Here is a 27,314-nt window from a genome sequence, read left to right as displayed (position 1 = left end):
ATAGCTTTGTAAAATGGGTTTGTAGCTTAAATCCTTAATAATGTGGGATTTGGGAGATATGTTTGCCTGGTGCTTAGCCTACCCAGGAGCTAATCTCTCGGTCCTGTTGTTATAGAAATGCCCTTTGCAGCTTTCCCACCAGCTTTCAGTTCTGGAAGTCCTCTCTCCTGCTGTGTGCAAAAATGCCTGCTCATCACTTCCTCCCTTTTTCTGCGGGAAGGGGGGCTTCACAACCGGAGTAATTTGTGCAATTTCCTTGGTCTTCAGAGATTTTCCAGATTCGTCTTTTCCACTTAGCTCTGTGTTATCAGTGTTGTATTGGACAGCACCTCTAGCAGGGGGTTGTTTACCTCCAGTCCCTCTTGTACGCCAGCCTGCAGAGACTCAGGACACAGCTGAGCTTTCTCTGCAAAATATTTTTAACCCTTCCTCCCTCCCACTCATCCTCCCAGGCAGGTCTCCAGGGACTTGCTGAACAAGGTTGCTCTCACACGTCTCAGGTGGCTGCATGAAAGAGCTTAGTTCTGCTTTGAGAAGCACCCTTCTTACATATATTTGTCTTGTCTGTACCCATTTTTTTCTTGCATCTTTGCCATGAAATCCCAGTTGTCGGACCAAAGAGGGCAAGTTTGAAATTACCCTTGAAAGTAGATGACGTTTCGCCTTGCTGTGTTTTGAAGACACTTGGGCAATGCAGGGACTGTTTTACCAGCCACATTCTCTGACCTGATGGATCAAAATACAGCAGTTCTTTTGCTGTTATCATACTCATTGTGGGACTTCTCTGATCACATGCAGCCATTTAATCTGGTCTGGTCTTTCAAAGTCAGTGAATCCTACCCCAGTACACATATCCTGAAATCCCCACAGATGATCCTACCCTCAATACAGAATTTGTAAGAGCAGCACAGGACGAAAGGGCATCCATGCTGGAGATGAGCCAGGCTGGTTCACGATGTGCATGAACATGCAGGGCACACGTGGTGTACGTGTACAGCCACGATCTGCTCCAAGGGTGGAAGAAGCTTCGTTATATTGTCATGCTGACTTGTTGTGCCACAGTCTCAGCATGATTTGGTGGTGTGGGAAGCTCATGGATGCTAGCAGAAAGAGCTGTACTCTGAGGATATAGCTCATCCCAACTACAGCATGCACATAGGAAGATTTTAGCTCCTACCCTAGTGTCCTGATGTTCATTTGCTGCAGTCTGGCGGCTAACTACACATCCCCATTCATTTCTGGAAAATCCTACACCCTCACTCCCCACCAGACAAACTCACTGAAGGCCGAACACAGGTTGGAAAGGATGGTCATCTCAGGTTTTAATAACACCAAAGCAAAGAAGCACAAGGAGCCAAAGAAAACACAGCTTGTATAGACACTTCAATGATACAGACTCATTGGATAAACTAAATGAGTATTAACATAATTCACCCTAATGACAATCTAAACATGGATATAGCACAGGGAAATGTGTAAAGCCAAAGAGTTTGGACACCATGTTTGGTTGACACCACATACAGCTCCATAGAGGAAGACAAAAGCTCACTCCAGGCTCACGGGATCCCAGAATGGCTGAGGGCAGAAAGATCTCTGTAGGTGATCAGCTCCATCCCCTGATCACACAGGGACACCGTGAGCAGGTTGCCCAGAAATGCTGCTCTGGTTGCTGACTGCTGCCTTACCTTGCTCAGGAAGACCAGTGGTTTCAGTCTGGGGGGTCCGGGTTCAGCTCTTCTTGCTCTTACCTGCCCTGACTTTGGTTGTAAAGAAGCCTCTCAGCCAAGAAGGTTCGTAGAGCTGGGTGCAGCCTCCTGGTTTTGGCTGTCCACAGCTCCGTGCATGCCTGGAGGCCTCCTGGTGACTTTTTGAACCAAGTTAGCTCAGAACTAGGTGTGTTTTGTAGCTCCAGGTATGTGTTGTAATCTATCTTTACCTAATTTAATCCTGATGGGCAGAGGGAGTGAGAGGAGGAGAGACATACGGGTTTGTTCTTTCGCTTATCATTGTGTTTTCATGAGTGATGCTTGCTCCAGGGCTGTTATTTTTGGAGAGGTGGTGCTCGTGTTTATTGTGAAGGCACTTAGAGCTGGGGGTGCAGGCTTTGAGGTATATAAATCTAAATAAGAATGACATTTAAAATAGGTTGCATGCTATACCCAAGCATGCATAGAGAGGAAATGTTTGTAGATTGACTTCAGATCTTTGAAGTGAAAAATTCCCTGTGGGAGTATCATTAAAGTTCTCAGCACCTCCAGGTAATTATATGCTGACATAAATGGTTTGGATCCCAAATCAAGGTAACTCTAATCTGGACCTCATTATGATGGATAAAGAGGAGTTAATCACTGGGCTGGAAGCTGGATTTTCCCTGGGGGCTCATGGTCGTGACCTGCCTGCTTAAATCGGGCAAAGATGGGACAGTTTCAGCTCGCAATGTTTGCGCACGCACAGATACGTAGAGTGGCTCAACAGGGTTAGAGGGGCACAGCTGAGGAAAGTTAGCAGCAAAGCCGGCTGAAAAGGAAAAAGACATGGAAAAGAAGATGTCAATGGGAACTGAGAGTCGTGTCTCTTGTCAGTCATTTTTGTTTGCCAAGCCAAAATTCTGCCACAAAGTTAAAAAACAAACAAAAACAAAACAAACAAAAACAAAAACAACAACAAAAAGCCAGGCTTAGAGATTGAGCTCTGCAGATTAAAATTTCATGGCCAGTGCTATCCATGGGCAATGCAGCTTGGAGGAGCTCTGGGGAGTTGCCCAGCAGCATCCCCATTGCTCGGGGATCACGACGTGGTCAGAAGACTACTGCTCATGAAATGTGCCTGCAGAGGTACGCAGCTGGTGAGGCAAGTCTGGAGGCCAACTCCGAGTGCCAGTGGCTTTTGGGGCTCTGACCCTCGGGGCTGGGCTCTGGGTTGTCTGCTCAGCCTCACAGGGAACAGGATTTTTTGTTGTGTTTATTCTGAAAGACACAGGGGGGAGCTGAGGCACATTGCACATCTCCTTCCCTTAGCCATCCGAGTGGATGGCCGAATGTGGACTACCAAAATACGGGTCAGAACAGGAGAATCCAGGGATATGTACTTCTTAAATTGTTTTTTTAACTTCACAGGCAAAAGTTTAGCCTGTGTCTGCTGGAGGCGCTTCCCTTAATTTAGAGCACTCATACTTTGTTCTTCAGGGGTCTCTTCCAGCACATCAGCGTGGGTCCAGCAAGTTTTCTGTTAGATGCAGACCCTGACACGATAGCTGCATTGCCTGATTTCCAGGCCCCGAAAAGTTTCAAATCTATTAGAATTTTTGCTACAGGTGAAATTTAAATTGCCAGACCTGAAGAAAGCAAACGGCCCCCTCCTCTACCTCTTGTGCAGCATCTGAAAATAACCCACAGCTCCTCTGTATTGCAACCAGAATCCCCATTTCAAGCATCAGTCCACTGCACAAAAATAAACCACAGCTCTTCTTCAGTGCAACCAGAATCCCCATTTCAAGCATTTCCACTGTGTATCTTCCAGCCAATGGTCTCTAAATTTATCCCAACAGTGGCACCACTTCATGCACCAGATGATGCAATTGCTGTTCTTGCCTTTTACTTCAGATTCTTACAGTGTGTTTTCTTCAAACAAGAAGTGTCATCTGTTCTCCTGGATGCTGCAAGGGCCCTGCCCAGTGTTGCCGTCTCCTGTTTATGGTGCCTTGCAGCATCTGCCAAAGTTTAAGAGCAGTTGTCTGTGCTTTCCACTCTGCGGTTAGAAGCTTTGGCTACAGAGCCACTTCCTTGCCTGTTCCCTCTCTTAATTTCAAGCCCTCAGAGCTCTTAAGTGTGTATCTACTTGTCATCCTTGATAAAGAAGACCTGGAAGATGTTTTAAAGACATGGCTGATAAAAACGCAGCATCTCTTTCCTTCCTTTCCCTTCTCCTCTGCCCAAGCACAGGTTTCCTCTGCGAGGAGGTCTTACTTGCTTTACTATATATTTACATTTTTAAAATCTTTCTACCATCTGATGCTGTTGGCTCCAGCTTGGGCTCTTTTTTGTTGTTGTTGTTGTTATCCTCTCAAGAGAAAGAAACTATGTGGGTTTCCAAGTTCTTGAATAAATGTCAAATGAAACATTCCAAACAATTATTCAAGCTGGTAATAAGCAGTGAGACATCCTTCCTGTAGAGAAGCTGAACAATGGTTTCCTCTGACAGAAGCAAAATATTAGGAGCCTTCCATATGTTGGTACTGATTTAAGCGGCGGCGAGATCTCCGAGTGGGATAGGAGGCCCCAGCAAGTATCTGGATATCCTGCGGGAAGAAAAGCTCTGCGTGTAACACCCAGACTCCCCCTGACGTGCCATAAAGTTCTGGGAGTTTCATCCACGTCTCCTCAACATCCTTCAGTTTTAAGAGCTTTTGCTTCCTTCCCTGGCTTTTCAAACCCTTCCCGGAGCGCCCAGCGCTTCCCGGCGCGTTACCCCGAACACCCCAGGGAGGCAGGTGGGCCACCTCCCACCTCAAACCCCAGGAGGACCTCCAGGGAGGAGCAGTGCTGGCTGAAGCTGGCCGCCAGTCTGATCTTTGTCCCTGCGGCCCCGCTGAACACGTCCCCTTCCCAGACGGCGCTGGGGGCGAGCTGCAACATCGTCTTCTCTTGCCCGAGGACAACAGCTTTGTAGGCTTTTGGCACCTTCACCCTGAACCGGACCCAGCTCTGCTCCTGCAGCACGCCCGTGCGTGGCTCCAGCAGCACGCACCCTCTCCTCCACAGGCTGTAGACCTTAGGGAAAGGAGGCCAGCTGGGCTCGGAGAAGCAGCGTATGATGTAGTCACAAATATGGGCGAACTCCTCGTTGTCCTTGTTTCTCCCAAAAAGCCCCACTTTGTACACGCCCGGCTCGGGGAGCACGATGCACACGCTGATTTTGGACTTGAGGTGGGTGACCAGCACGTACCTCTCCAGGGGGTACTCGCTGCTGGCGGTGACTTTGTCCTTGCTCAAGCTGGCCGTCACCTCGACGTCGGCGCGTGCGTGGAAGGTGATGTTGCACTTCCCCAGCTTGGTGGTGATGATCGGGGCCGAGTGGCTGGGGTTGGAGAGGCCGTGGCTGCTGGAGCTGAGCCCGCTCCCGCAGTGCAGGCTCAGCCCCGAGGGGAAGAGCTCATTCTGGTTGACGGGCCCCGGGCAGTGAAGGAGGAAATTGGCCGCATTCCTGAAGGTGGTGGTGCCTCCCACATCTTTCACGAACACGGAGAGTCGGTAGTAGCCCTGGAAAGGACAGAGCACGTGGCAACTCAGTTTCTCCTCCTCAGCTTGAGCAGCCAGGCATTTCTTGCTCAGAGCAGCATCTAAATCTTTATTGACCAGCTCATACGTGGCAAGCAAGGCTCGGGACGTCTGGAGGGTCAAAAGCAAAGTTCCCCGGGGAGCAACGAGCAGCTCCCCTTTGTAGCTGCTGTCCTCAATGCCAAAGTCTCTCACCTTTTGGTGGAGGCCCCAGAAATGAAAAGGGTTTTCAGGCAGTGTCTCCCCGTTGCGCGGCTCCAGGCACTGAATCTGATAGGAGCACACCCAGTTGTAAGGGCCCTGAGAGTCGGCGTGGCGTGCGAAGATCATGAGGTCGAACAAGCCCTCGGTCGGGGGAGTCACCTTGATGGTCACGCTGTTCTCAGACACCGTCATCATCCCGTGCGTTGCTCCCACGGCCTCTCCGGTCATGGTGCCCTGCACTTTGGAGAGCTGATAGGTGAACTCTGTTGGGTGGGTGCTCCCCAGCGTCACTGCTGCCTCCCCATGGGCTGTAGGAAGGTGAACAAAATGCCTTTTACTATCCTTTCGTCAACAGTGCAACACATTCATTTCTCAGCACAACATCTTCTGCAGTGTGGACCCAGCATAGACCTCATCTGTGCAGGTGATGGAGACCTGATTTTCCCTTTCACTTTCCCTCCCTACCTGTGGAAGGACCTCAGTGAGATCCTTCCTCACTTTCTACCTTTTTTTTTTTTTTTTTCCCATCGCTGAACAAAATGTTGATGCCACTAGATCTAGAAAGGAAAAGGATAGGTACAAATAATTGTTCTTTGGGTCCTGAGACACCCAAAACTAAGTTAACATCCCATATGGAGGTAATTATTCCATGGCTCCTTGAGCTGCAGTCATTCCTCTAAGCTGCAGGTCTTGTACTGTTGTGTCAAACCAGCAAAGCAGCTGGGAGGATCAAAAATTTCCAGCCTGGCTGGTAGGATATCCCACAACGCTGCCACATTTTAGGAATGAGTTTAATTTTTTCCATAATTATTATTATAATATTTTTCTAAAATTTGGCCTCACAGTAAATCACAAATATCCACGAGCTTCTGGTTTGGAGCATGCCCTAACCGGGCAGGAGGGGAAAGGAGAAAGTGCAGAGAAAAGATGCTTTGGCACTGGTAGCTGGTGATGGTACCAGAGTTGGTGGATAAGCTCAGGGGCTCTTTCCCTGGGATTTTTGCTTTCTGGGGAGGACACAAGCAGGTTTCTGCTCAGGGCCACCATGCAGCACTCAATACCTCCCTAGCAGCCAACTTGCTGCTCCAGGCAGGGCACAGGAGATGGCTCTGAGCCACCTTCATACTCAGAAATGAAGCACGGCCACAGGAGGTCACCATGGAGGAGCAGAGTCACTGCAGTCATGGTGTCACCACTCCCTGCATGCCACGTCTTGCTGCTCGTAAACCCCTACCCCAGTCAGGGAGAGCACTTTTTGGTGCAACAAACCCTCCCCAGGGCTCTCCGTATGCTCCTGGGCAGAAGGGGTGGTTGATTGATTCCACAAGGGGGACAGGGCAAAGTTTTGCAAGCCTTGGTCTTGAAGAAGACAAGACCATCTAACCACCAGGCTGCTTTCAGCACGTGGGGAGCTACCTCAGCCCATGTGCAGCCACAGGTCCTGGGGCAGCCTGGCTATAAAACCCAAGTTTAAAAGTATTTTGTACCCTTTTTCTCTAGGTGTAGATTAAATCATGAGAAAAATGGCCATGGAGAATAAGACTTTGAGTCCTTTTGCCCTTGGAGGATCTCAGCGTGCTTCCCAGCCCCTGACACTGGCATGCAGACGTACTGAGATGCATGCTCAAACCCACCACCATCAAGGTCTGTGCAAATCAAGCCTGCTCTTCATTACGCAGGGACCCCGAGTGCCCGAGGGGGACTCATCTCCAGTCCAGAGCGTGGCTGCTCTGCGTCGTCCCGTCCTCACCACAACATTTTTGCTGGAGAGAGGCGAGCCGTACCAAGTGCTGGCACCGCGGGAGCCCATGGCTGGTATCGGCACCCTCGCTGTGCACAATGTTCATTTGTTTGGGGTGCTAACACAAAATGACGAAAGCCTCCAGATTCATGCTGAAAAAAAATTGTCTCTTGCTAATTATTAGATTACGAAACATGTTTCATAATCTAATGAATAATGGGGGGGGGGGGGACTTTTTTTTCTTTTTCGTTCCCTGTTTGAATCTGGACTTTTTCATTGTTTGCCCCAGAGTTCTTTTTTGGTAGGTCGAAACAGAGATGTGAAAAGAATGGGAAGGCTGGGTTTTATTTGTGCCTTGCCTGTTAAAGCTGTGACTTGGCTCACACAGTAAGTGCAAACAATTCTCTCCTGGCAAGTGTTCAGTGGAGACATTACTGATGACAGACTTTATTAACTGCAGGTTTGCTTGTTATTAAATTCTCTGTATGCTAGTTTCCGAAGCTGCTGGCCTGGCCGGCTGCATCGTATTAGGATCTTTAGGAAGAAAGAAAAGAACAGAACATTGTATGCAGTGGAGCCAGCGATGATGAGATAGGGAAGCCAGCAATGCATTTTGCTTTGGGAAGAGGACCCAAGGAGATAATTAATGGCTACATTTAAAACAAACATTTGCTTGTTTCATTGAGTTAATTCAAGCCATGAGATTCCTGGTTTTCAGCAAGGCCAGGTGAAGCTGGGGATAGGTTCCCACGTCAGCGCACTCAATGCTGCAGGAGGTCAATGTATGTTGCATTAATTGTTTGGGGGAAAAAAAAAACATCATTAAAGTACAGGCATGTTTCTAATTTCTCAAAGCCTTGTCTAAAAGTCTTCTCTTCCCGTCTCCCACCCTAGCTATTGTATCTACAGCATGCCACCAATGACTGCCTTTCTATACACAAAAGTCTTACAAAGTCCTAATTCCATAGGACTGAATGCCCTCCATCACTGCGGGCACTAACCCTGATGGCCCAGGACACCTTACAAATTAAAAATGATGAGCTTTCAGAAGACGAATGCCAGGTATTTCCTGAAAATCAGGTCCCCTTGCAAGGTGTCCCACCTTCAGCTCTCATCAGATAGTGATTTGTGGGAGGAATCTTGGCTGAAAGCTTGTAAGCATTTTAAGCAGATGGGAACTGCTCAGACGCAAGAGAGCAGGAATTGATCCACAGTAGCCAAAAAGGAAAAATAGATTTTGCACCAAGGATCTTGAGCATTTTTGCCCTAAGATTGTCTGAGGTGTTTAAGATGCTGGCTTCCTCCCGTTGACCTAGATCAATACAATCATAATTTTGCATCAATGAAAGCATACATCTGGTTTGGTTCACAATCTGGGTTTGCAATTTGGTGTTTTAAGCACACTCCTCTCTCTATATGGCGCGGGCTGTTGAGGCTAATGGCAGTAGTTAAACTGTTCAAGCTAAGCCCAAGAATACAGTTCTTTCCCTCCGCAAGATGAGAAATTCACTGGGGGAAAAAAAAAGTTGGCATTTTCTTTTTTTTTTGTCCTAATGGGAAAATCTTCTTTCATCTCAGTTTTGGAGGAAACAAAAGAAAACTGTGCCTGTAGCCCAGGTCACCCAGCGAGTTTTGTGGCTGAGGGAGAGGAGTTCCTCCAGCCAAAGGGTGCAGAGCAGTGACGTGGCTGGGATGTGCCAGGAATTTTGCTCCCCTAACTTCTCTCCCCAGGTATGTTTAGGCTCACGGCAGCCAGTGGCCCGCAGGGACCCAAAGCCCCAAGCTGCTGTTGGGCTCCATTTCTTTGTCTTTTGGCTATCAAAAACTGGGGAAAGGGAGGAAAGAAAATAACGAAATACTTATTTTTCCTCATTCTTCCCTTTGGGCTTTTGTACTACAGCTAATGATGTTTGGTGGGAGTCCATGTTTTGCAATTTATCACTTTGGCATGCAGATAAAGGGACTGGTGGTGCTATTGATCTCCTGCTTTTCCTTTGAGGCTGCAAACTGTGTGTTATTTGGTTGTGTGCCTTGGGGCCTCCCTGGTGGCTGGGGCCTCAAAGGACTTTCACAGTCTCCACCCTTGTATTTGCTATATAGGTGCTGTATGGCCTGTGCTATGGATAAAATCCCCTCCTCGGCGTGCTCCAAGGTCCTGCAGTGGAGAAGCACCACAAGACCCTTGCATAAAAGGCAGCACCGACCTTTCAGCTGTTCCCAATTTCATTCGATTTGCCCAGGCTGCTTGCTGCTCAAAAGGTGAACGACAGCTCATCTTGGCAATACCCTAGCATCCCGGAAATACTGGAGGATTTTCTTTTCTATGTAAGTAATAAAATCTCTCAGTTGAAAGCTTTCTGGTGGGCCTTGTACATTCATTTTCTGTAAGTCTGACAAGTGCCCTCAATATAATGTTGCTTTATCTTCTATCTTGCTCTCCTGATAAAATAAACTGCAGGAGAAATCTGTACACACTCAGAACCATGCAAAGGAACAGATGTGTAAAGGGAGTCCAAGTTAAAAAATAATAATAAAAGTAAAAAAAATCATTGTATATCTGGCCTGAAAAATTGTCAGAAAACTACAGTCAAGGAAAAACAACTCCACCCGCCTTCATTTTCAGAACCTGAGACGTGACCATTTCAGGCCATGTTTTGTCTGGGAGTCTCCTTCCCCAGCCTGTGAACACAATGAGGATTGTGTCTCAGGTATCTTGAAACTATTTTGCTACTGTTGGTGAATTTAGATGGGAAAAGCCAGGCACAAAAGGGCTTAAGTGATTTGGCTCAATTAACTATAATTTATGAATCCTAATTCCCAGTTGACTAATCACAGTATCACACAATGGCTGTGATTCCAGAAATTGCTTAAATATGTGCCTCCGCTCTACTGGATGTTAAACATGTGCTTAAAAATAGACAGATGGGCCGCTTTTGAATGAGAAATATTATCCTCGATTCAGACTTGTTTCTTAAAAGCAAGCGAGCTTGGACATCACTTGGATTTAGCCCTTGCTTTGTATTTACCTGTTCTGAGGAGGGAAGTGTTTGGAGAAAGGAGGGAGAGCTGAAGTCTGAAAAACTCTGAGGTTTTAAATACCCTCTGCTCAAAGTCTTCCCGCGAGACAGGGGGCTGCAGAAGCTGCCATTTGGGATCCTCCGGCCAGTGGGTCTCAATGAAGTGCTCAGGGTCAGTAAGGAAGAAGAAATCGTCATGCCTGCAAAGCAAGAGGAGAGGACACCGTGGAGGGTACAAGAAAACCTTTAGCATATGGGAAGGGAGCTTCCCCCACCCTATCAGAGCTGCACCAGCTTCAGTAAGGGAGGACGAAGCTCTCACTGAGCATTTCACTCCTATGCTCACATCCCACTCCAGGAATTTGCTACCAAACCTCTGACCGTGTTGGTTTTGCTTCTTCTGAGAGCTGCAGTCCTTGCTGGGGGCCTGAGAAGAGCCCTTCTGCCCTGCTCTTGTTTTCCTTCCCTTTTCTTTTCTTTCATGGATCTTAGGGGTGGGGAGAGGATCCCTCTCTCTGCAGGTGGGCAGGTCAAATGCAAAGTTTGACTGCCCACAAAAATGGTCCAGCACCTTGTCCGGCTTGCCAATGAGAGGGATCCTCTGGCACTTCTTTCCAGCCTAGATGCACCCATTTTTCCTGGAAAACTACTTTATAGACGGCTCTCCACACCCCAAGTCCTGTGACCTCTTCCAATAATTTACTCAGGATTTTTTAGCAAAGTACATCTTGGTTCCAGTTTGAACGTGCCCAGCCTGACTTTCCAAATATTGCCTTTGCTGAGGGGTCAACCTGCAGACTTGCGCTGGTGTCATCCTGGGAAGCCCTGTTACATCTGTCAACGTGAAGGTTTTGAGGACATTGACAGCACCGTGCAGGGTAAAGCTCCCTCAGCCTGCCCAGCCCAGAGCAGATACCCCAGGGGACTCCACAAAGACCAACAAGAAGCTGTTATCTCTGCTTGTTGCCATAGGTGATGGTTCTTCTGCTCTTTTTTTCCCCATGCTCAGCTAAAAACAACTCGTGCTCACTGGTGTTATAAACTGTTTGCAGCAAGATAATTACCTATTAGAAATTCCACAATTATTTCATTACACATTATTAGAGAGAGAGAAAAAAATTAAAAATGTCAATCCCATAATATAGTTAATGGAAATTATTAAATTGTACAAATAACTTCCATGAGAGTCATTATTTGCTTAACATGGGCTGAGAAATCTGAAGTAATTATGTGTGGAGCCACATAAGAGTGAAGTTGCTGTGAAAACAAGGGTTTGTTTTGTCACCACGGATTAAAATAAATTTGGGAGAGGGACAAGGGGGGGAAGTTGTCACCTGAAAAGTTGCCACCCTGGATCAGGGAGTAAGGAACTTGAATGTAGGTGTTTGTCTATAGAGGGTCTCTTTTTGCATGAGATCCCTGAGGACTTACTGTAGCTAAGGGTGAGCAGATTGGTTCTCTGCACCACCTGCAATTAGCATCTGGGGGTGCATTTGAAATGAGGGCTCAAGGTCTGGCAAACCTGGTCTTTAGGGGGTCTACTGGAAGGTTTGGGATGACCATCTCCAAGGCCAGGTTGAACCTTGCTGGTTTGTGCTGAGGAATGTGTTTCCAGTGATGGTGCAGGGTGGTGTGTCTCACCTGGGCACGAACAACCTGCTCTCTGGATCCACGGTCCCTGCACCCCAGCAGGCATCCAGGAGGCACCACTGTCCTTCCAGCTCCACCGCGTTCCACATGTGGCCGGTCTTCTGCTGCTGGCACCACCGGCCTCTGTGGGCACCCGGGCCCCGACCGAACCCCGGGACCTCCACGCAGCTCAAACCTGCCTCCCTGCCCAGGGGAGACAACCACACAACAACCACTGCTTTCTGCCTGCTTCTTGCAAACCAGCCCAACCTGCATGGTAAATTTCATAGAATCATAGAATCATAGAATATCCCAACTTGGAAGGGACTCATAAGGATCATTGAGTCCAACTCCTGGCTCCAATTTGAATTCCTCACATCCAAGGTCCCACATTTGCGCCAGCTGTTGGCCAAATCCAGCTTTCAGCCAGCCCCCTGCTCACCCAGGCTACTCCCAACCATCAGTGCTCGTATCTTGGATCCTGGTTTCTCCATCAAACCCATCCCTACTCCTCCATCCAAGCAGAAAAGGAGGGAGGGATGCTGTGGGTAAGTGATGCCAGTTGCGTGCAATCCCCGTGCCAGCTGTAGGTCTCCCACTCAGACCTTTGAGGGGGCAGGAGGAGAAAGCCCAAAGTGAGTTTTTACCTGCACATTTCCTGGCACAAATGCGCATAACCAGAACACACAGCTTTCCCCGTTTGCAGAACCTGCTCTGGCACGTGGATCTTCTGAGACAGCCCCAGGAAGCCATCCACATCATATTCTAGGAAAGGGAGAATACCACCCAATTTCAGGCCAACGTATGGGCTTATTATTTCCAAACCGATCCCATTCCTTCCCCTGCCCAACCCTGTTTCTCTGCCTACCCACCCTGGAAGCCATGACAGCTCTTCTCTCCGTAGTTATTCAAGAGCTTGACAATTCCCCATATGAGCAAAGAATTGCTAAAGCCTTGGGGGAATTGGATTCTCAGCGCATGTAAACAGCGGTTGCGCCATTCAAGTGAGGTACAGTGACAATCACATTGTCTCGCACACATGGATGTAGTAGGGTAAAGTAGCACGAAGCGGCTGCATTGTGCTGAGATTCCTGTGTCCCCAGATGACTGCTGCCAGGCATAGCTCAGCTTCCTCGGACTTGCACCACGCACGCATTATCAGGGAGATGCCCTCCGGTGCATAGAACTGAGAGCACCAGAGGTGGGTGGGCTCAACCCATGTCTCTGGGGGTCTGGTAGCCAGCAGGTGTCATTTCCAGGATGGTGGGTCCCAGTTTGCCACCAGCTCCCACCCCAGGCTCTTTCCCAAAGTTGGGAGGGGATTATTTCAATTTGCTATTGCCATAGGAACACAGTAGAGTCTGTTCTGCAGGACACGATGAGCCTAAATCCAGGAGGTGGCATCCAAGGAAAGGGCTCTCAGCTCTATCACGCCACCACAAAACAGTGGGACCAGACTTACCGATGTTATGGCAGAGCCAGAACCATATTGCTCGCACTGTCTCCAGCTTGCTCTGGGATTTGGCAGTGATGAGGGGAACGATGGCCTGGATGGACATCCTGCTGTGCCCAGATTTCAGCTGCAATGGAGAGGACAGGTGAGCTACAGGCACTCTTGGTGTCACCACCACATGGGTGACATGACTGCTGACATGGTGGGCTCGCTGGAAAGAAAAGGTACATCACAAAAAACCCAAAGCTGCGTTTCCCACCCCAGAATTTAAAATACAAAAATATGGTTTGTAGTAGAACAGGGTATTTTCTGCATTTTCCTAGCATGGTTTTACAAAAGCCTAAGGACTGGAGTTGCAAGCTGGAGGAAATGAAGGTGGCATTTCCCATTCCTTTGGTGCAAGGTACAGTGCCACCACTCCAGTGTCCTCTGTCTGGTTCAAGGCGTCCTCTGGCCCAGAGGGTCTTCTCCTGGAGGTGAGTTTCTGCCACATTTCTGGGGACAGCGGGTTTCCAGCCCCACACCGATTAATTTCTCAGTGTATTAACACAGCAGAAGAGCATCCTTGTGGCTCAGATACTCTTCCTGAGACTGTGAAACTTCAGCCAAATCTCTATAACAAAATGGGTGGAAAGAAGCTTTTTGCCCCTTCCACTAAAGTTCCTTAATTTCTTAAAAGCCTTTCTGCCCCTTTCCTCCCATTCACTCATTGACATTTCTGTGCTCTTCCCTTCTTTGTGCTAGCACAAGCATTTTTAGCAGCAGGCTTTTCTTTCACTGGGTTAAATTTAGTCCAGCTGATTTCTCCAACCTCCTGCCCCTGCTATTTTACTCCTCAGTGACTTTCCTGCCCTAACCATGTAAGATATCTTCACACAGATGGAAATTTCTTTCTTTCTACATGTGGGACATGTTGCATTTGTAATTGCTAAAGATTTTCCTTGGGATGCTGGGTTTAAAAATGAAGGTGCAGCCAGGAGAGGACCTGTTTCAAAATGATTGTGCTGCTGCTGGTCCTTTGCGTTTCCACCATGAGGTTGTTATGAGTGTGCAGCTGCTGGGCAAAAAAATAATGATAATTATTCCTAAGGGACAAAAAAGTACTCTGCCATTAGATATCTAGCTACCTCCTTCCCTGTTGGCACATCTTGGTGCAAATTCAGCCCAAGTCTATTCTCTGTTTCAGCCAGAGATGGTAGAATTAGGTCCTAGATTGAGAGTTGCAAGGTAATCCTGGCCCTGAATAAGCCCGAGGACCCTGAAGAATTGGGGCAGAGCTTCTTGGCTCACTGGTACCTGCTGGCTCCACAGAGGTATTTGGAGTTGACAGATGGGTCTGTTTTCCCCCAAACCACCCAGGCAGTGACCTGGGTGCATGCAAACAGTCCTCAGGCTGCTTCTAGATGGCCAGAGATGTGATACCCAACTGGTGGGCAGCCAGTGAGCTCTGCTCATGCTGTTGGCTCTCATAATTCCCATCCAAGGAGAAGAGACCAAGGGCATCAGGTTTTAGTGCAGCTAGCACCTTGAATAAACAAGAAACAACCTGTTCCCATGACTCCCCATTGCCTTGGAAGTATTTTTGGTAGTTTATTACCTTCTTTCTCCTCCCTTCCAACTCCCTCCCCATCTCTTCTCTTTTTTAATAGACCAGGTAGACTGTGAAATACTGCCGCATCCGTCTTCCCAAGGGATATTAGCCTCAGGCTAGGAAGAAATTACAGGTTTCAGCTTTAACGGAGAGCACAACTATTCCTTGTGCCTCTTCGCTCTCACTAATGAGTTGATGTGTGAGCTGTGAGTTTGCTGCTTAGACAAATTGTACCAGCCCTGGGGGAGAAATTATTACAGCAACACAGAATTGGGGTAAGAGGAAGGAATTACATAATTTGGTGCTCTCCTTCTGGGCTCCCACACACCCGGAAAGGGGGAGCATCACATAACAGACCCCTTGCACCCTTCTAGAAAGGTCTTCAGGATCCTTCTGTCCGAATACAATCGTGCCTGGGGTCCTGCAAAGCCTGTGCCATGATGAAGCCAGTCCTTCTGCCCAGGTTTGGCCACCACCTTGCCACTGCTCTCACCAACCAGAGCTTGTGATAAAAGCTGAAGGTGAGGACACGGACCTGCTGAGGGGCACCAGGACCTACCTGCTGGCTCACATGTAGGACGTGGGCATCCACGTGACTGAAAACCTTTGAGTCAGAGAAGAGATCTCTCCTGGTTTTTCTCTGGGGATTCTCTGCTGGCTTCTCTTCTTCCGAGCTGCTAGGCCCTTCCTTGGGAAGGAGAGCTGGAGAGCAGCTTCCCGGGGTCACGGACGACTTCTGCAGCGCCTTTTGGAAGGTGGCCCCTTGGCCACTGCCGTTCACTTTGTTTGCCCAAAACAGGAAAATGTCCCTGGAGGGGGAATCCTTGGGCTCATCCCTTACTTTTTGCGTAGCTGCGATGTTCTTTAGCACCCCATCCTTGTTCCTGTTCCTTTTAGTGTCTCGGCGGGGGAGTTTCTCTGGGGTCTCAGGGCTGATCTCTTCAGAAATGTGTCCCAGGGACAAGTTGCCATTACAGACGTCAGATGTCTGAGCCCCCCTCTGACCAGGCACGGTGTCACCTGCCTGTGGTGGCATCGTGTTTTCTTTGTGGCTCCTGGGATGGGCCCACCTCCCTGGGCTTCGGGTGGGCTGTTTTTCGTGGTGGCTGCCGTTCCTGGAGTGAGGGGAAAGAACCGGCTCATTTGCTTTGGCGGTGTGGGATTTGGATGACTTGCCTCTGTCATGGCTGGTCTTCATCCCTGCAGTAGGTAACAGGGTGGAAAAACCACCGAGGTCTGGGGATGGAAAGGGAGATGAGTTTTTTTTACAGAATAAGAATATAGTCTGAAAAGATTCCTTCAGAGCCTGCCTGTCTGCATGCGTAAATAGAGCAAATCGGGATTTGGTCAGCAGAATTTAACCAAAAGTACTGTTTTTTCCCTAATTCCAGCAGAAAGGTAGGATAGAAATGCCACAGAGAAGCCCTTGACCTGTTTCCAAGTGCAAATACATTTGTTTTTTTTTTTTTTTAGGTAGATGCAAATTCACTGGTTGACCATCAACAGTTACATCTCTGCACTGGAAGGAAATGGATAAATCAGGGTTATTCCTTTTGCAGATAAATGGCCAGGAGGCATTTGTGTGTTGGAAGTGTTGGTGTTTGGGTGTGCGCCTCAGTTTCCCTGCATGAAACTTGGACTGATCACATAACATTGCTCCTCGCCTCCAGAGCTAGGAATCAGGGAGAAAAAAGAGTTAATAAAATTAGTGTTTAGGTGCTCCAAAGGGGTCCATTTTTCAGCAAACCTTTCCTTTGGGAGGACCCCCACATTCCACCCCAAATATTTTTGTAAAGCTCAGACTTCTTCTGTTCAGGTTCTGCAGAAAAAAATAATGTCATTTTTTGTTTTCCTGCTTTGCATTTGAAATGTAGCTGAGTCTAGTGAGAAGGCTGTGGGGGAAAATAGGTGAAAAAGCGGAAGGAAAGGTGCAATCCAGGACCGATGGGGTTGTTGGGTTAAAGCTGCAGGCAGAGCCAGCTCTCGCGTGCCCTCGACATCTGCACAGCACCCGCTGGTTTTATCTTGGTTTAGCTTCTATTTGCTGTTGTTGTTTTTAATCACGAAATGACTGTTTGTGCCATGCAAACAGCAGAGCCTGCTGTGAGGCACTCGGCGTCGCCCAGAAATGTCACTCCCCGCGTTCAGCCAGCCTCTCCCAGGCAGGCTGGCTTTCAACAGCTGCGCCGGGGCGCTGGCCCCGCTCTTCCAGGAAAGAGGGATGTCACTTGTCCCTCTTGGTGCTGCCCCGATTGTCCCCACTCTGCCTGGGAAGAGCCTTGCAGAGCTAGGACAGCCTCATCCAGAAGGGATGACAGAGGTTGTGACTCCCAGGCTTGCCAAAATTAACATGTGAATGCACGCACTGACAGCGTGCAAACAGCACCCATGGGTTAATCCAATGCTGGGTGCTCAGATAACCAGAGGACACCCCGCTGGGAGAATGTCCCCTAGGTAGGTTTGTCAGTGGGATGCTCCTCTTTGCAGGGATGCCGCAGAGTTTCTGCACAGCCTGCTGAAGCCGTACGTTCCCTATTTCCTCCTGGACCACATCTGAGCCCAAGGAGACGAATTGTTGGTGCCCAGCTGTTGACGCATTGGAGCCGTCCCCGTGCGTGGGAGCTGCGGTCGCTGCTGGGCTGCTCTCCCGTCCCCAGGCGCAGCCACCCGCTGTCACAGGCAGAGAGGCGTTTTGCCTGCCACTTTCTAAGTGAGCAACAAGAGGCCACTTCTGGGCCCTTCACGGTCGTTACCTGACGTGAACCAGGGCTCGGGGACTCAAAAAAGAGTTATCAAGAGCTTTCCCAGCAGGTCCCGGGAAGCTCAACCTTTCTCTGTTTTCTCCTGCAAAGTGTGTCCTGTCCCAGTGGGACTGGGGGGCTTTGAAGCCCGGTTTTGCCACAGCCCTGCTTTCTCACAACTTCCCACATTGTTTTTGGGAGGAGAATGACACAGATGACTGAAAACTTGGACATCCCCACTTGCTTGGTCTTATTTTGTTAATCCGAACACTTTTGCTCAGGTTGAAACTGAATATTTTGTTTCCATTCCGTGTCACTCATGTATTTATGACTTTAAAAGAAATTTAAGCAAGAGCTGCGCTTTAACATCTCTAAACGGTTTTCTCTCCCCGTGCCTTAAACTCGATCTTTCAGACACAACCCTTAGCTCAGAAGCCCCTAAATCATTGCTTTTAGTCATAGAAGAGGAGAAGGAAGACTGCTGCTTTCTTATTTTTCCCCCCAAATTTCACCCGTGGTTGCAGAGGATGGGTCACCGAGAGCACTGACCCCAGAGTGCACTGTGCAACCTCCCCTTGCACCTGCTGATGTCCCGGAGGTGCCACCACGTAAACCCACAAAATGACAGCTCCAGGGGAGGAATTTCAGCCCCAAGGGGGGCTCTTTCAGCCCTGAGGGGCTGCTGCAGAGAGAGAAGAGGTGGAGAAGGGCAGGCTGCTGGTGGGGTTTGAATGGGATAAGCGCCCCGTGCCTCCCCGGGGACGGTTGGGCTATCAGCGAGCCATTATCGTGTTCCCAGACTGGCATTTCAGTCTGCCCTGTCCCTGTTTTTGATGTCAGGAAGACGGGAATCATATTTGTAAGCTGCAACGGTGACAGCATAAAGGTCAAATGCTCCTCAACAGGAGCAGAGCCATGTTGGACCCTGGCCACCCCAGGTGGGGACACAGCACTTGGTCCTGCTACGGTGAGGAAATGGACGGAGCCAAGAACATCAATGCAGAAAAGTGGCAAAATGATGGAAAATAAACCCAAGTGGGGTTGTTCCTACTCACCCTGCTCACGCCGCCGCCCTTTTCTCCCTGCTGCTGGCAGAAGGCAGGCAGCTCCTGGTGGGTCCCATCCCTTTTATACACGTACCAGCACAGGGCTGGCTCTTTTTTTTGCACCTTGCTGTTATCAGGAGGGCTAAAAATACTATAAAGCGCCGGCGAACATGTTAACATCGCTGCCACCAAGCAAAGCTTCTGTGAGCCTGGCACTCCTGCAGTGTATGTATGGGCTGGGGTGTATTTGCAGGGAGATAGGGGAGAGTGAAAAGGTTTTCTCTTATCAGCAGCCAGGCTTTGGCAGGGCCAAAGTGTCAGTCCCCCTGCCTGGGGAGGGCAGCTGCCTGAAGGTTTGGGCGTTTGTGCAGCCTTGCTCCTGCTCTGAGCACCTTTCACTGCTCTCCTGTAATTTCACCATCCTGCTTCTTGGATTTCACCATCCTGCCTTTGCCCTAAGAGGGAGGGAGGTGGTGGGGAAAGCCAAGAGCAGATTTATCCAGGGCTGCTGGGTTTGTTCTCTGCTTGTTAGCAGTGCTTGGCAAAGCACAAGGTCTTACTACCTTGTGAGATGCTCGCTGAGCAATTCGCAATGCCTTTGCAATCATCTATGTCTGTTCTGAGCTTATTGCATCCCTGATTTTCCCACTCGTGTGCAAAATTCCCTTTGCCATAAGATTGCATCTGCAGGAATGGATTGTGAACTTTTTGTTCCAGCTTTGCACAGCATGGGCTGCTTTGCAGCTTTTTTCCTTAACTTGGCTTCCTGGGAAATCTCGAGTGCACATTATAAATAACATCTCATAGAGGTGACCAAAAACTTGAAGCGTGGAGGTCAGAATATTGTTCTTTGTTATTATCTAGCTATGCTCCACTAAGTGGCATCATATCCCTTGTTTCTGTTCACTCATCTTAACTCTGTCTCCAAATATTGAAAAATTTCTTGATCAAACAGGAAATAATAAGGGAGGAAACACAGTTGCCAGCTGAATGGGAGCACATTCTTGGAAAAGAAATCTCAGTCTTTGGCTGAAATTGGAGAGAATAAAAAAAAAAAAAAAAAAAAAAAGGAGAAAAAAGATTACTTTGGAAAAGAGGAGAGAAACATTTTGTGTAAACTCTCCCCAGATCTGAGTTGTCTTTAAGTGGGGAAGGAGCCCACAGCCTGCTGATGCTGCAGGTTCTCCCCTCTTCCCCTCTTGGCACGGGGTTGGTGCCGTTCTGGAGGTGGCAGAGCCTAATGTGTTGTTTGGGTGCCAGCACCGAGACCTTCCTAATTTGTGGAAAATGGTTTCAAAATGAAATTTTCACAGCGAGCAGGACTTGGCACCAGGAAGCTGGCAAAGGACAGTTGTATGTCTTGGGGGCAAGAGCCTTAAATGACATAACATAAAGATGGCCCCAGTGGCCATTGAAGGCTCTGTTTTGCAATGTGACCCTCTCTGTCCAACCCAGAGATCACCAAAATGCTACAAAAGGATCTATAAGGCAAGGGGTCATGAGAAATGTCTGTCTGGCACCAGCCCCCTCATTAATCTCATACCATGCTCTTCCCTTTCACCCCGTTGGTTTAATGTTCACATGTGAACAGTAATTACACCCTCTGGCTAATGAAGTCCTGGAGTCAGGGCGTGAGCCCAAGCTTCTGGGTGACCGATGAAAGTCTTGGGACTCCTGCTAGGTGAGAAAGGAGGGGGCAAGATAGCAAAAACACATCATTTCTTCCTTATTTCTGACAGTGGAAAAAATGCAAAGAGAATCAAGATTTGGACAGAATTGATCCGAGCAAGACAAGGAGCTAAAAATACTCATCCAGAGAGGTATTTTGCATGTGCGATGAAGGCAACTTTGCATCAGCTGAGCTAGGGCTGCTGCTGATTTGATCTTTGTTATCCAGGTATGACAGGAAGGGCAGATTTGTATGGTGAGGTGTAGCTGCTGGTGGGTGGTTTAGGATGGGGCCAAGGTGGATCTGCTGTCCCCACCTTGGTTGCATGCCATGGTAGAGGGCTGGTAGACCTGCTCCATTGGGTTGGGTGCAGCCCTTGGGCCATACCCATCCCTGGGCCATGGCATGGCTAATAATGTGAGGAGACATTTCAGATAGACATCTGTCTATAAACGGGGTCTCATCCTGTTCAATTCTCCCTGAGCACCCTGGGATGTGCAGGATGAATCCAGCTCCTTGCCTGCTGGAGGGACCGGCCGTGGGCTCCCGATGGAGGCGAGGGATTGTGGCAGCAGCTCTGTAGCCTTCTCATGCAGAGCGTGGTTGAGAAAGTAATTTTCATTGTAATCTTTTATTTTGCTTGTGAAGCCTTCCAGACTGAGGGAGTCTCTTGGCTCTAAAGCCGGGAGCTAGTTTTTGGGTTATTTTTTTGTTTTATTTTTTTTATAAAGCACTCAGCAGGAATCCAGGATTTAAGAGACGAGAGAGAATTGCTCACTCTGCAGATATTGGCAGCGAGCCGCTTTTCCAGTTTATTTCCCTGGAAAGAGGGAATGAATACATGGAAATAAAGCACAGGCAGTATTTTAAAATCCTCCAGACCAGCACCTTCACCTAACGCAGGTCCGGGCTGTTTTTTTGGGCATGCAGCCTTCCTCTCCTGGCAGACCCTAAGCAGGGGGCAGGCAGGGAAAGCCACGGCTGCTTTGGAGACCTGTGCAGTGAGGTGTGTTGGAAGGACAACGTGTCTGTCAGAAGGGCGACCCACCCCAAATCATCCAGGTGGGGCTGAATTCACCCCAGCCACTCCGAAGGTAACACCGAGTTGATCTTGCTGCCAAAAAACACTATTTTCTTGGAGTTTGCAATTTTCCAGTCTACAGGGGATGGCCACTGGACATGGGTTACCCATTGATCCACCTAATTTAAAAGCCACAGACCAAAATCTGCCCTCTTTGTGGGTCAGGACCGTCTTGTGGTTCTGTTTGTACAGCACCTCAAGTGTTGGGGTTAGTGTCTAAGTGATGCTGCTCACGTCTAAGAAGTTTACAGCAGTCCCAGCCTGGGAAGGCTTTGTGTTCTGGGGTGGCCTCTAAGAACACGAGATATAAATAAGCAAGAGAGACAAACGGGTGATGCTTCAGCATGTCTTCTGATGTGGAGATCTCTCTAACACTAAGATTTACGTGAAGGCAAGACATCAGGGTGAAAAAAGGAAGAGAAAACTGGGATTCTGACTTCCCAGCTGGGTCTGAGTTAAATCACAGAGACCTGGCATCTCCTGACCTGATAGGGAGCTGGGGGGATGATGCTTGTGTTTCTTGGATGCTCTCACTGCAGGGACTTGGCCTCACAAGGCTTTACCTGCTCTCAGGTGAACCCTTTCCATGGGGCAGCACCAGGAACAGCCGTGAAGTGTTGTGGGAAGACTTCCCGACAGGCAGGAGCTCCGGTGTGGCAGAGCTCTGGTGGAGTTGCTGTGGTGCAAAGGCACATTTTAAGAGTAATAAAGGAAATAATACATAAGACCTGTCAGTCACTGAGTTGTTTCACTTTATGTACCACTGTATTTGATGACCTTTTCCAAGTGCTTTCTTTTAATGAATTATTATTTTTTGCAGACTGAGAAAGAAACAGGGCTTTCAACAGGTTCATTACGCCATAACGCCCTTCTCCTCTTTTTTTTTTTTTTTTTTTTTTTAGTGTTCCTTTCAGGTGAACACTTGAACCAGAAATGAGTCAAAAGCACAAAATACCCCACAGGGACTGGGCATGTTCTGCTTCACAAGCTCACAGCAGCGACGATGTGTTTGATGAGCTGGGAAGAGCTGTCCCCTCTTGGAGCCCGCCTCCTGGCACCGAGCTGCCACCAAAAACCTTTGAAGCCTGGACAAGTATTTAATTGACATCACTGAGTATTGTCGTGCTGAAGATGCCAGGCTACCACGAAGCGAAGGGACAAACAATGTAAGGGACCTTTTGTCTTTGGGGAGGCTGGAGTAGCACAGCCAAGGATGAGAGCATGCTTGGTCCTGGGTACACTTCCATGCTTTGCCGCCCTGGTGTATGTCTGAGCTCCTCACTCATGGCCCCTGGAATTTCCCAAATGTCTGTTAAAGGTCTTTACATCTTGAAGGTCTTTACCCAGCAATAAAGTCATTTTTGGTGCCTTTTTTTTTTTCTTTTTTTTTTTTTCTTTTTTTTCCTGGTGATATAGAAAGTCACCACAGCATCACAGAATACCTTGATTTTGAAGGTAACCACTAGGATCATCAAGTCCAACTCCTGTCCAGCCAGGGGCTGGCTGATGCACAGGGTGCCACTAAAGTGGCCTGCAGGTCTACTGGGGAGAATGACTGGTTCCCATCTCCAGCTGCAGGTCCCAGTCTGGAACTGGTGCAACGTGAAAGACTTAGCAGTGCTTATCTCGAAAGATATGAGATGGTCTGGGTATCTGGTAAGGCTCTCAGTGTGGGATAAATTTCCAGAAGTGAGTCTTGGGGAAAAGGTGGGGAAAATTTTGGACGAAACCTCTGAGTTCTTGAGATCTGTTTCCCAGAGAAAGGCATATTGTCCATGGGGTCCACGTGGATGCCACGGCAGTTTCCAGACACAGCTCTGGGTGTGAGAATGCAAAACAAATTTGCTTTTGCTGTTGCCTGCAGATCTGTCAGCAGAAGAGGCCAGATAATAACTGCAGGTGTAAAATGGGAAATAAGCATCCTGACCTGCAGGAGCAATGTTCTTCGTGTCATGCCTTCTAGTCTTGCACTTGTTCTTGTCTCCTTTTCACCCACTGTAGGTCACGTCTGAGTCGGAGCGGACAGGGCAGGCTGTTACAGGAGATGTATTCCCAGAAACATGCTGCTCGTGTCTATTTTCACTCGTCCCTGCTTTGTGTGTGGGAAGAACAAATGATCTATCCTTGCAGATTCAAAGGAAGGGAGAAAATAAACAATACTTTAATGTAGGATCTTGCTTGAAAACTAAAACTCCTGGATTTTGAGCTCAGAGGTGGCTTTGCAAGGAAAACACGTGGCTTCCTGACCTGGTACAACCACCAGGCAGGGGATGGCTCTGAGACGAGTTCCCATCCCACCTCCAGGAGTTTCAATGTACGATTCGCCCTCCACAGGAGCTCGCCCATCGACATGACAGGCTTGGGCTGTGCTTGGGCTGTGCTGCTGACTTTGCTTTGTGGCCTGGTGGTCCCAAAATAACAGAGAAGGGACCACGGATGCCATCTATTGGAGAGGTGTAGGAAGGGAGAAGACAGGCTGGCTTCATTTGTGTGGGTGATATGCTACTGCAAACAGACTGGCTGTTTCGGCTCAAAAACTCACTTCCATCTCGAGTGGGTAGATAACCAAGTGTCGTGTCTCCATTGCACAGCAGAGAGGTACGGTCCGTAGTATGGGCTGTTCAACGAAAACATCGTCTCAGTCAAACCCTCTTGGGAAACAGAGCAAAAAAACAGGACAACTTTTTAGCAGTGAGTGGTTGGTGATGCTGTGTCTGGGCAGAGGAGGTGGGCGAAGGCCACGGCTGGCTGGTTCTGCTCATCAGCTCTGGGGCCGTGAAACCAGAGGCTTGCTCCCCTCCTGGTGTGGGGACCCAGACAGCACATATATGCTACTGACACTGTGGGACTGAGACGCAGGACCCAGATGTGTCCAAAGCGCTCTTCTCCTGGTGGCCCCATCAGTGTGGAACAGAACTACCGGCTGTTTAGCTGAGCAGAGAGGTGTTTTTACTGTTCATTTAAAATCCAGTTTTTGTAGTGCCTTGTTCTTTCCCTCTGGCGTTGTTCCGGGTTTCTGGGGACCCATGGGTGCTGCTTAGTTTTTCCAGGGGGTTTGGCCCTTTCAGAAGGGCAATGCACATACTTCATGCTTGAAGGCAATAGTCTGATTCCAGCTGGCATCAGCTGGGGATCCAATACACATACCCCAGAACTATTTTCATTTGGCTAATTTTTGTTGCTGGTGTAACAAGCAACTCTGTGATCATAACTCTTATTCTTCATGGATCTTCACGTACCCATTAAACCCCATTGTAATCTGCAGGATCCCTGGAGAACAAGAAAATTAATAGCAGTGCCTATGTATTGCAGTTACCACTGGGCAAAACCCAGAAATTCCTTTTTGCTGAAAAGCCTGGTTCTCTGGAATACAGTGATTCAGAATTACCAACTCTTAGAAAAATAGGAATCCTGAAAGAAAAGTTCAGAAATTATCCTCCTTGGCTACTTCGAAAACTGTCTGGGTGTTGAGCTTCTCTTAGAGAGATCAGCCTCTCCTTCTCCTTTAATTTACTCTCGGTGTTATTAAAAATACACACACAGACAAACAAACAAAAAACCCAGCTGCTACTCTAATTAGTATTGAGCGAAACAGCTTCTTTTACCATCTAATTCAATGTGTCAAACAATTCCCTTCCAGCAGCAAGACACACCTCAGACAAGCAGATAAGATGTTTCATTAGAACAGTAGCTGCTTTCAATATTGTGGAAAACTGATCTCAGGCTAAAAGAAAAGCAGAAAAATACAGAGCCGGGCTGTCAGACAGGCAGGAGAAACCCTAGATGAAGTCAGCAGCCAGCCATTTTTCCAGACAGACTATTAGGTGTATTTTTTTTTTTTCTGGCAAGTTGATTGATTTCCAGGAGAAATTGCAGTCTCGCCGAAACTTCATTTTCCTGAGCAGCTGCAGCCCTGATAATGCTGCAGCCGAACAGGGAAGCTCAGTTTGCAGTGAAGCAGAGTGGAGCTCCTCTGCAGAAACCCAGAAGCTTTCAACTTTTCAGTTTTTCAAAACAATCAATTTTATGCCCATTTTACAGATCAAGAAACTGAGGTGTGATTGACTGGTGTTTAATCACTGACCCATAGGAAATATATATTTCAAATAACCCAAGACAACTTACTCTAAAATAAAAAAAATAATAATAATAAATCACAGTTTAAGTTTGAACATAACTAAGGATTAAATCGAGAGCAATTTCTGTACAAAACAACATTGTTCCTGTGTGCAAACGAATGGAGACTCCAAGGATACTCCTGAAAATCCTGAGGTAGGTGTGCCAGTGGCTCTCCAAGCCTTGCATGCAGTCCCTAAGGGGACAAGGAGGACCCCATCCTTGCAGGGACACAGATGTAGAAAATGGCTACAATAGGATAATACAGCAAATACTCTGTTGAAACACTAATTTTGGTGTGTGTTCACTACGGTGGACCTGGTTCTCTGCTTGGTTTTGGAGGTAGGGCTTGAACCTTGGTGTTTGGTGATGGCTCCAGCATCAGAGGTGGCCACGGGTCGGGCTGGGAGAGGGACGGTGGCTTCCACTTCTGGCTTGGACCAGAAACACTCCCACAGCCTGACAACCTTTCTGCTCAGCACTGTACTTTCCCAGCTTATTTTTTCCTTTTTTTGACAAGTCAAGGTTTTCTTAAAATAAAAAAAAAAGGCATGGATTCTTGATCTCCTCCAACTTGTGATAGTTCCTACCCACTCGTGCGAAGGATGTGGGCAGTAAGGGTCAGAGGGTTTTGGGGACCAGAATGAGGGGAAAAAACCAAAGGTAGGAGGAAGCAGCACAGACATGTTTTACCTTGCTGGGAGGTATGGGAGAAGCTGGGATGCCATCTGGAGAGCCCTTCCCTATAGGAAGGAAGTGCAGAGTTTTCCAACATCCCTCATGTAGGGCTGTTTTACAGCCCCTGCAGGTCTGACAGACACACACAAGTTTGCTGCTGGCTCCTGAGCCCACAGTGCTGGTGTCTGCAGGATAGCTGGTGGCTCTGGAGTGCTCTGTGTCCCCCTGCTGGGTCAGCAATGGCCACAAATCACCATGCAACCACTATGGTCATCCCCATCCCTGCTCGGTGTTGTCCCCATGGGACGGCTGGGGACCTGAAGACAGCAGGGTGCACACCTCACATAAATAAGGGCAGCTCTGTGTTGCTGCGAGGAGTGAAGAGAAGTGTCTCTATATTGTTTGAGTAACAAACAGAGGAAATATCTGTAATCTCTCTTCCCCACCACTCCTAGGGAACTATCTTGTTGCTTTTCCTGTGGAGTCCTCTGCTGCTGTCCTGCCTGTGAGAATGGCTACCCAGGTGGATTATTTAAGCCTGAACTGCTCTTCCAGGGGTTTTACAGGATTCCCATTTTGGGCATCTATCTTTCCTAGTAGGAGGAAAAAAATTGTAGTGATCTCCAGTTTGTGTCTATTTCGTGAGGTGGGGGTGAACTGGCAGCTCCTCTCCTGCAAGAGCTCAACTCGTAAAAAAAAACAAACAAACAAGAAAAAAAAAAAAAACACAACAAAAACACAAATTAACCACCCCCTTGCCTAGACCCTAAACTGCAAAGTTCATCACTACTTAACCTTAGTTACTAGCACCTTGTTCAAGAAATGAACAAATTCTCGTTCAATAAATTGCACAAATGGGGACAGAGGGAAAAGCCTTGCTGTGGTGGAGATGGGCACAGCAGCTCGAAACGGTGCTGTTTGCATGGGAATGGGGGTAGGCCTCTGCAAAGCACCACTAAAAAGCCTTGTTTTGGGAGCCAGCCCTACAGACCATCTGCAGAGTAGATGAAGCCCTAGAAAGAAGATATTATTGGCCCCGTTACAGCTTCACAACTCAAGGCAGCAGGGAGCA

This window comes from Cygnus atratus, chromosome 4 (genome assembly GCF_013377495.2).
Source record: "Cygnus atratus isolate AKBS03 ecotype Queensland, Australia chromosome 4, CAtr_DNAZoo_HiC_assembly, whole genome shotgun sequence".
NCBI classification, from domain to species: domain Eukaryota; kingdom Metazoa; phylum Chordata; class Aves; order Anseriformes; family Anatidae; genus Cygnus; species Cygnus atratus.
The sequence above is the reverse complement of the archived record's forward strand: the minus strand, read 5'-3'. Positions refer to the sequence as shown.